General features: G+C 42.9%; 1 pseudogene across 1 annotated transcript; it reads left to right on the plus strand.

Moving 5' to 3' along the window:
- Positions 1 to 5,558: 5,558 nt before the first annotated feature.
- On the plus strand, positions 5,559 to 8,760 carry LOC105522907 (annotated as a pseudogene). The gene has a single exon (XR_001003509.1). The product of XR_001003509.1 is annotated as a probable ATP-dependent RNA helicase DDX10 pseudogene (transcript).
- Positions 8,761 to 10,568: the final 1,808 nt, after the last annotated feature.

Genomic DNA, 10,568 nt, shown 5'->3' on the forward strand with positions numbered 1-10,568 from the left:
CACAGCGTTTCTCTTCCTCCTAAGTTGAACATTGACTAAATGGTTTCATTATTTGTTTTATAATTTTCTAAACCATTACACACACTCACACCCAATGCCAAATACAAATAATTTCATTAATCCAGTTTTGAGATTTTCCACCAGACTCTTTTATCTCCGTTAATGCAGAGTAACTGAAAGTGAATAGCCAACATGGTAAATTAGACTAGAAGTAAATTCACCCATTTGGTTCTTTCCTCTGCCTTCCTACGCTGTTTTCTGTTGACACCTCACCATCACCATAAGCATACACATACAAACACATACATGCACACGTGCGCATAGGTACTCCAAGTAAAATTATTATATAAAATAAATCACCTTCATTACACAGAAAATTATGTCCCATTTCTTAGGTTTCTTATGACACGTTCTTTGGATTCAGTCAGACTACCAGACCTAACTCTATACAAGCTCCATCATTTAATACCCATCTAACCTTTGGCAAGTCACATAACCTCTTCTTTGAGTCTCAGCTTTTCTTCTGGAAAATGGAGTTGACGATGTTCATCTTTCAGGCTTTCTGGCAGTGTTAACTTGAATAACATAAAAATACCTAGTGCCGTTGCAAAGACACAGTGAGCACTCAGTAAAAGTATCCCCTTTCTTACTGTCTCAATTTTCTCCTGAGAAGTTGGGTCACATGGTCAATGAATTTCTTTTTTCTTTTTTTTGAGATGTAGTCTTGCTCTGTTGCCCAGGCTGGAGTGCAGTGGCGCCATCTGGGCTCACTGCAAGCTCCCCCTCCTGGGTTCACGCCATTCTCCTGCCTCAGCCTCCTAAGTAGCTGGGACTACAGGCACCCGCCACCATGTCTGGCTAATTTTTTGTGTGTTTTTAGTAGAGACAGGGTTTCACCGTGTTAGCCAGGATGGTCTCAATCTCCTGACCTTGTGATCCGCCTGCCTTAGCCTCCCAAAGTGCTGGGATTACAGGCCTGAGTCACTGCGCCCAGCCAGTAAATGAATTTCTAAAATAACCCACTATAAGTGTGAAATTGTCTGTATGTACTTAACCCCATGCCCATAGTGAGAGGTGACAACGTGCTAACAGCCCTCGCTCTCCGTGCCTCCCCGGCCTCGGCATCCACACTGCCGGTGCTTGAGGAGCCCTTCAGCCTGCCACGGCACTGTGGGAGTCCCTCTCTGGGCTGGCCGAGACTGGAGGCGCCTCCCTCTGCTTGCCAGGAGGTGTGGAGTGAGAGGCAAGGGCAGGAACCAGGGCCGCTCACTGTGCTCCCGGGCCAGCGCTAGTTCTGGCAAGCGCCGGTGGGGGCGCGGGTGGGGGCGCCGGCTGGGCGGGGGCCCTGGCTCGGCAGGCCGGCACACTGAGCTGCCGGCCGCCAGCACCGTAGGCCCAAGGCAGTGAGGGGCTTAGCACCTGGGCCAGCAGCTGCGGTGGGTGCACAGGGTTCCCCAGCAGTGCCAGTCCCCCGGTGCTGCTGTGCTCCAGTTCTCGCCGGGCCTCAGCTGCCTCCCCACGGGGCAGGGCTGTCCAAGCACCCGCCTCCACAGTGGGCTCCAGCGTGGAGCACTGCCCCCTGCTCCTTGGCGCCCGGTCCCATTGACCGCCCAAGGGCTGAGGAGTGGAGGCACAGCTCAGGACTGCTCTGCCTGCAGCGGTGGTACAGGATCCACTAGGTGAAGCCAGCTGGGCTCCTGAGTCTAGTGGGGACTTGTAGAACCTTTATGTCTAGCTAGGGGATTGTAAATACACCAATCAGCACTCTGTGTCTAGCTCAGGGTTTGTAAATACACCAGTCAGTACTCTGTGTCTAGCTCAAGGTTTGTAAATACACCAATTGGTACTCAGTATCTAGCTAACCTAGTGGGGACTTGGAGAACTTTTCTGTCTAGCTCAAGGATTGTAAACGTACCAATCAGTACTCTGTAAAATAGACCAATCAGCTCTCTGTAAAATGGACCAATCAGCAGGATGTGGGTGGGGTCAGATAAGGGAATAAAAGCAGGCTGCCGCAGCCAGCAGTGGGCAACCTGCTCCAGTCCCCTTCAACACTGTGGAAGCTTTGTTGTTATGCTCTTTACAATAAATCTTGCTGCTGCTCACTCTTTGGGTCCACCCCACCTTTATGAGATGTAACACTCACCACGAGGGTTTGCGGCTTCATTCTTGAAGTCAGCGAGACCAAGAACCCACCAATTCCAGACACAATAGCATTCCCAAGGTTCCTGCTAGCCTACACTGGGACTCCGTGAAAATTAGGCCTCCTATCCCCCAACCTTCTACCCTCACCAGTGTCCCACTGAACACAGCCCTGGAGGCCTACAACTTGTGGAATGGGGCCAGGCTGAAAGACTGAGTGTTTCTGCACTCTAAATCTGAGTCTTGCGAAACCTTTATCTTCACCTTATCTCCAATGAACATAAGGGTAGTTCTTCAAATCCAATTTCCTAGGAAAGTTGAGGCAAAAATTCCTGAGGATTCCAGAACTTGGAATTGGTTTACAGCACAGGATGGATGATTTGTGTTGCCACGCTAAGTCAGGACCCAAAATATCAATAGCACCAACTACAAATGAGAAACTTCCCTTCCACCCAGTTCTACTGCTGCATATATAATGAGGTGACACTGGGCCTTGCATTTAGTTTTCCCGAGTCACAATTTCCTCATCTACGAATACCTGCCCTATTCCTTACCCTCACCAAACATTATGAGGTCCAAGTAAGTTGGTATGTGTGAACTTTAAATTAAGTCAATACAAGACAATTTATTATCAATTCCTGCCCCCCTAAATTCATCAGAATCGCATTAACAACCCAGCTGCTTAACAAATGTCAAAGAAGCAAGCAAACAAAACACCGTGACTATTACCAAAATATTTAAGTGTCAATACCCAACCAAGGAATTACCTTTTCTGTAAGCCCATCCCTGATTCTTCACACCATGTCACCCTCTTCACAGATGAAATGAACTTGTTCCTCCTGATGTTGTCTCTGCATTTATAGCTACTTCTTTGTTGCACATACCTCAAAGAATTATAGTTAGTTCTTTGCTTGTCTGTCACCCCTGCCAGACTGTGAGGTCACTGAGGGCTGCAGCCATATCTGTAACCTAACCCTGACCTAGCTCACTGCCTGGCACATAAATCCTACTGTAGGTATCTTCAGAGGTGAAAAGAATGAGGAGCATTCTGACCTGCATTCTTTTCTCAACTGTGCACCTCACTAATGTCAAGAGTGAGCTTGGACAAATTCCTTTTCTTCCGTGAAATGAGGACATCAGACTAAATCAAGTTTACAAACTCCTGCTCCACAGGCCCAATCTAGTCCTTCAGATGTGGTTTTTGGGCTATATAGTTGATGGAGTTAAAAAGAAACCTCAATTATGAACATTTAGAGAGCAGAACATTTCATGTAAAACTTAAATTTTTAGCTTCTGTTTAAAAATGAGATTTCATAGCACTGGTTGTCACTCTCTATAGCAACAATGGATGGAGCTGGCTGGTATGTCCCTTCTAAGACAGGCTAGGAGCCGCCCAGTCCACCACAGTTCTCTTGATCCAGTCACTCATTTCTATTACCTGCCTCTGTCCTTACATGCATTTCATTCGAGTTTCTAAATACATTCTAGCTGTAATAATATCACTCTGGGTCTTTAGAAATCTTCTCCTAAACAGCTAAACACACACATATATTTTTTTACCATGCAGACCGGAGGCTCTGAAGCCACCACTCCTATTGCACTACTCACTATCGTCACCCTGGGCTAAAGCCCTTTGCAATTAATGAAAGAAAGGAAAATACATCAAATAGAGGAAAAAACAGGAAGGAGGAGGAGGAGAGGGAGGCTTTAGCTACAAATAGTGCTACTAGAGGTATTATAATATCATGTGTGGAAAATTAGATAGTTATATAGTGCCAGATTTTCCATACAGCAAAGCAATCATTTTGTCCTGGAAACACATATAATAGGGGATGTGAAAAACTGGAGGTTAATCATCAGAAATTATTATGGCTTTGGGTGTCACTCCCACTGGTGTTCTCTCCCTCCTGCTCCCCATGGCCCCCTTGCAAGGAGCTGCAACTAGCAATTTGAAATTTACACACCTTCACAGGAGAGATGCCTCATCTGCAGCATATCCATAACCTCCCAAGGCAAAGCTGCCATTACTTACTGTATAATCAGTGGCACAGCAGGTGCAGAGAGGAGGAGAGAGCTAGGTACATATTACTAAGAAGCCTGATGAGTCCAACATACTGCTCTTCTCTAACAAGTATTGCCCCAGGAAATTTAAAATAGCACATCTCGATGTGCATGGCATACATCTGCTAAACCCATGTGGTGTTTGATTGGACAGATCAACACCAACCTAGCCTGCATTTTCTCTCCAGCTTCCTTCATACTCTGGCTAGATCAATTTGAGCACAGAGTCCAGCATAAGCTCTGTCTTTAGAACGTTCAGTTGGCTTCTTACAAAACTAACTGCATCCCTAAATTCCCAGGTTTTCCCCTTTCCCAAAAGCCTCAAGTTGATAACTGAAAGAAAAAATTATATTCTTTTCCCATACCATCATCTTTTAGACCAGTATTATTGTCTCATATCATGGTCTTTTAGTCTTGAGACTGGTCCATCAGCTAATGAAGAGCAGAAAAGTCTTATTTTATAAATATTTTTTATTAGTATTTATGCTTTGGAAGTAGATAATTTTAGTAAGAGAAGTCAATAACAGGCCAGGCACAGTGGCTCACACCTGTAATCCCAGTTACTCAGGAGGCTGAGGCAGGACAGTCGTCTGAACCCGGGAGGCAGAGGTTGCAGTGAGCTGAGATCGTGCCACTGCACTCCAGCCTGGGCAAGAGACTGAGACCCTGCTACACCTACACACACACACACCCACACCCACATACACACACCAAAAAAAAAAAAAAAACCTCAATAACAAGCACAATTAAATTGCAAACTCTTCCACTGTATCCCGAAATATCCAAAGCAATCTATCTAGGTGCAGCTTCCAGTAAGTTTCTCCATCTCATGAACATTGTTCTCAAAGGTGATAGGTCTGGAGAGAGATGAGAATTACAGCAAATCCATTAGCCACATCTGAAAAAGACAGAGTACACTCAAAGTGTACACATTATTGACAATTTATCCACACCTTTTTCTTCTATGTGAAGCATAACACAGGCCCACATCCACAGCGTTGGAGAGAAGCACAGGTTTGGAATTCAAGAATTTTGAATTCTAGTCCTGGCTTCATTAGCTAGAACTGTGACCATCAGTAAACTCCGTAACTTCTCTGGATTTTTCTTCAACTTCAAAATAAAACAGATGAAATAACTTCTAAAGCAGTGCTTCTAAAATGTTAAGATGCAAATGAATCACCTGAAGATCTTGTTAAAATACAAAGATTTAGAATGGAATTGACAAACTGCATTCCTAATGAACTCTCAGGTGATCCTGTTAATGGTCGGCCTCATGGACCATACTCTGAGAGCAAGGTGCTGGAGCACTGTTCACAAACTTGGCTGTGCACTAGCATCACGAGTAGTTTAAAAATACCAACACCTACGCATGTGCCTCTGTGTGTTTTCCCCATGCTTGTTCTACGAGCCTGGCCTTAGGTGCTTCGTGTCTGGGGGTGACCCGAGCTGTCGCCGCCTCCGCATTGGGCAAAACTGCAGACTCTCCGGGTTCGGGAGCCCAACCTGACCCAGTGCAGAGCTTCAATCGCTGGAAGAAAAAATACAGCCACAGGCAAAAAAAAAAGAAGCAGTTGAGGAAGCAACTGAAGAAACCCAAATGGCAGGTTAGGCATGAGGGTATCAGCCGCCTCATGCAGAACTATGAGAATATAAATGTAAATGAAATTACAAGATTTTCAGCTTTTTCCTTGTCCAGAAAAAACACTAAAAGGTTTGCAAGAAGCTCAGTACCGTTTGGTAACTGAGATACAGAAGCAGACCACTGGATTGGCTTTGCAAGGTAAAGATGTACTTGGAGCAGCCAAAACTGGATCTGGCAAGACTTTGGCTTTCCTTGTTCAAGTGCTGGAAGCCTTATATTGTCTGCAACGGACCTCAACAGATGGGCTGGGGGCTCTCATAATATCACCTATGAGAGAACTGGCCTATCAGACCTTTGAGGTTCTCCAAAAAGTGGGAAAGACTCATGGCTTCTCAGCTGGTCTCATCATTGGTGCAAAGAATCTGAAACACAAAGCTGAGAGGATCAACAACATAAATATACTCGTGTGCACACCAGGTCAGCTTCTTCAACACATGGATGAAACAGTATCTTTTCACGCTACCAATCTCCAAATGTTACTTCTTGATGAAGTAGATAGAATCTTGGATATGGGCTTTGCTGATACTGAAAATCTCCCCAAGAAACGTCAGACTTTACTTTTCTCAGCAACACAAACTAAATCTGTAAAGGACCTTGCATGCTTGAGTTTGAAAAACTCTGAGTATGTCTGGGTCCATGAAAAAGCAAAATATAGCACCCCTGCCACTTTGGAACAGAACTACATAGTTTGTGAGCAGCAGCAAAAAATAAGTTGCTGTATTCCTTTTTGAGAAGCCATCTGAAGAAGAAGAGCATTGTATTTTTTTCCAGTTGCAAAGACGTCCAATATCTGTACCGAGTGTTTTGCCAGCTACGTCCTGATATTTCTATCCTTGCCCTCCACGGTTGACAGCAGCAAATGAGAAGAATGGAAGTCTATAATGAGTTTGTCCGTAACAGAGTTGCAGTACTCTTTGCTAGTGATATTGCAGCCAGGGGGCCGGATTTCCCGGGTGTGAATTGGACTCCTCAGTTTGATTGTCCTGAGGATGTCAACACACATATTCACAGAGCAGGTAGAACTGCCGGGTACAAAGAAGATGGTGAAACTTTATTAATTTTGCTTGCCTCAGAAAAAAGCTATCGTGCAGCAGCTTCTTCAGAAGAAAGTACCTGTGAAGGAAATCAAAATCAATCCAGAAAAACTTATAGATGTCCAAAAAATTGGAATATTTTTTAGCTCAAGATCATGATTTAAAAGAAACAGCTCAAAGGTGCTTCGTCTCCTATACACGATTGATATACCTGATGAAGGATAAAGAAGTATTTGATGTAAGTTATCTATACCTGAATATGCCCTGTCTCTTGGTCTTGTTGTGGCACCATGCATAAGATTTCTTCACAAAGTGCAGAAACAACCCATCAAAGAATTGGTAATGAGCCAAACTGATGAAGTAATTGAGCCAATGGCCCCCTCCCTCACTGATGACAAAGTGGAAGAATTTAGAGGCTTCTTCAATGAGAAAATGTCCATCCTTCTGAAAGGTGGAAAAAGACTCAAAGGGGCAGAGCACAGACTGGCTAACAATACTAGTGATGAAGAACAGGAAGAAGAGGAAGACGATGAAGAAGAAATGGAAGAGAAACTGGCAAAGGCAAAAGGATCTCAAGCTCCATCTCTTCCTAACACCAGTGAGGCACAGAAGATCAAGGAAGTTCCTACGCAGTTCCTAGACAGAGATGAGGAGGAAGAAGATGCTGATTTCTTGAAGGTGAAGTGGCACAATGTGTTTGGATTTGACCTTAAAGAGGAGAAATCATTACAGAAGAAAGAACCTTCTAAATCCAGCATCAAGAAAAAAAGTTGCAGAAGCAAAAAAGGTAATGAAGAGAATTTTAAAGTGAATAAGAAGATAAGGGGTACTGATGAAGGAGAGTTGGTTCAGCAGTGGCCACAAATGCAGAAATCTGCCATCAAGGATGCTGAGGAAGATGATGACATGGGTGGCATCAACTTAGATAAAGCAAAGGGAAGACTTCAGGAAGAGGACAAATTTGACAAAGAAGAATATAGGAAGAAAATTAAGGCAAAGCATCAGGAGGGAAGACTGAAAGAAAGGGAAGCCAGAAGAGAAGCCAATAAGAGACAAGCGAAGGCCAAAGATGAAGAGGAAGGCTTTCTGGATTGGAGTGATGATGATGATGATGGATTTGATCTAAGCACACTCCCAGATCCAGATAGGTACAGAAGCGCTGAAGATTCAGATAGTGAAGATATGGAAAATGAAATTAGTGATACCAAGAAGAAGCAGGGGATGAAAAAGAGGAAAAACAATGAAGTGGAAGACATGGGACCAACAAGTCGTAACAGAAAGAAGGCCAAGTGGGACACTTTAGAGCCTTTGGATACTGGCCTGTCTTTAGCAGAGGATGAAGAGCTGGTGTTACATCTGCTAAGAAGTCAAAGCTAAATACTTCCTGCGCCTGCCTTCTCCTTGAAACCTTGGTTACGATTGTGTAGACAAGAAGTTGAAAAACAATTGATTTGGGGGCACTTAGGTACCATATGTCCCATTCCCAAAGGGCACATTTCTGGATAGAAGCAATCGTATCTCCAAGTCCCTCTCACAGGACATGCTTTGTGCCATCACTGAGCATACTCAGATCAAGGGTGGATGACACCATTTCCTAACCTTGGTTTCCAGCATGTGTTCTGTTAGATTTTTATCCATGGGTTCCTACGCCTTGTCATTGGAAATGCTTCCTTTGTTTTACTGGCAAGTTCTGGAGCTCTTGCGTCATTGTTAGAAATTCCTGTGTTGCTTACTGTACAGAAGTTTCGGTGTTACTGTTAAAATTGATCATGATTTTGATGTATTTAATATTTGCAAAGAGACTATGATGGACGAGCCCTGAGAAAGAATATTTTTGAATTGAGATGATCAATAATAAACATATTTCCTATTAAAAAAAAATACCAACACCTAGGTTCCACATCAGAGTCTGATTTAATGACTATAAACTGTGTTTGAGCATGGGGTGCTTTTAAAGCTCCCCAGGTGGTTCTAGTGTAGAGCAAAGTTTGAGGAACCCTGTCCCATTCCTTAAAACTCTAAAATGATGACCTTTATTTTTCAGTCACATTACATTTGTAGAGTTAAATTCCTTGTTATCTATTATCTCATGACAACCCAGAGAGCTAGCAGGGCAAACACTATTAACTTCAATTTACAAAAGAGATAACCAAGCACCCAAGGGTCAGGAGAATTGCCTAGTGGCATACAGCTAATGGCAGACCTTCTGCTACTAGAACAACTGGAACACAGCATTCCTGATAAACAACCTGTGTTTTCCCCAGATTGCTTCGCACTGGCTGTACAAACTAATAATGACAAAGAGAAAAAATGATAGTAGCTTTTCTGCCCCAAATTCCACTAAAAATAATATGAATGACAATGTAAGAGAGAAATACATGCAACTAAACTAGTTAAACAATTAAATGAGTAATTGGTGGAGGAGCTACTTGGCTGCTGTGGGTGATACTAACAAGGAGAATAAGGTTGCTAAGGTTATGTCAGCAGGACCAACCATTAGACATCAAGTGAGCCCAGCTAGATGGATTAATGCAGTACTAGGAATACAACAAAATGTACTGGGGAAGTGCCATAACAAATCCTGGGCAAGAGACCAGAGAGTCTTCCATTTGATAAAACTAGGAATTTATTGGAACTTGTTGAGATAGCCATCCCACTTCTAAACACTGCAAAACCTACACACAGAAACAAAACAAACTTAAAAGTTCTGGCTTTGGAACTAAGGCAAGTGGTGGAAATTAATAAACAACCAAGTAAACGGGAGGTAGAAAAGAAGAAACTGGTATTTTTTAATGCTTACTATGGACCAGCCAGTTGTATGAATTATCTGGCCTTACTCTTATTTGTAAAGCAAGCTTTATTATTCCCATTTTACAGATCAGAAGGTGAGTCATAGAGTTTGTCTTTTACACCAACTTACATTTGAATGTCAGAGATGGGTTTAAGCCTAGGTCTGTCTGATTCCAAACCTCTCATGTCCTTTCTTCTATCCAGACTAATTCCTGTAACTAAATCAAACATTTTCAGGTGAACTACTGTTCTTCCCCAAATCTTCATCTTGTCTACGTAGCAGAGACAAAATACTATTATAATGTCATAACTTGTTGATGCTGTTATTCCACAAAACAATAAAAACACTATGTATAGATTTGGCCAAAACAAAATCAAAACCAAAAAAAATTCCATTGACCTTCTGGCCTTTTGGCTTTGCAAAAGTGAAGCCCAAATCCTTTTCAACAGAGGCTGAGAAACTGCACCCTAGAGGTCAGATGTGGCCTACCAACATGCTTCATTTGAAACATACAGTATCAACCCTCATAGTGTTTTTAAATTTTGGAAGCAAAACCCAGTCACCTCATAGAAATGGGAATTCCTGTTGTCTCTCCAAATAGTAGGAAGAGTTGGGAATGCCCCACTCATGCTCTCATGTGGTGTCAACAGCTAAAGTTGAGTCCCAGGTTCTCTGTAGGTGAAGCATCTGTTATCCACTAACCACAGTTCCCATGTTTCCCTATTTATTATATATATCAGATGATAAATGTCATCACACTTAAGCTAAATATTTCCTAAACTTTTTCCTATCAAAGGTTGTGTTAAAAAAATACACCCAAGAAGTCCGACTATTTATTTCAAAAAGATTGAAGACAGCATACTTTTTCTTATAACAAGCCCACATCACCCATATATAT

The sequence above is a fragment of the Colobus angolensis genome, unplaced genomic scaffold (genome assembly GCF_000951035.1).
Source record: "Colobus angolensis palliatus isolate OR3802 unplaced genomic scaffold, Cang.pa_1.0 Scaffold445, whole genome shotgun sequence".
NCBI lineage: Eukaryota > Metazoa > Chordata > Mammalia > Primates > Cercopithecidae > Colobus > Colobus angolensis.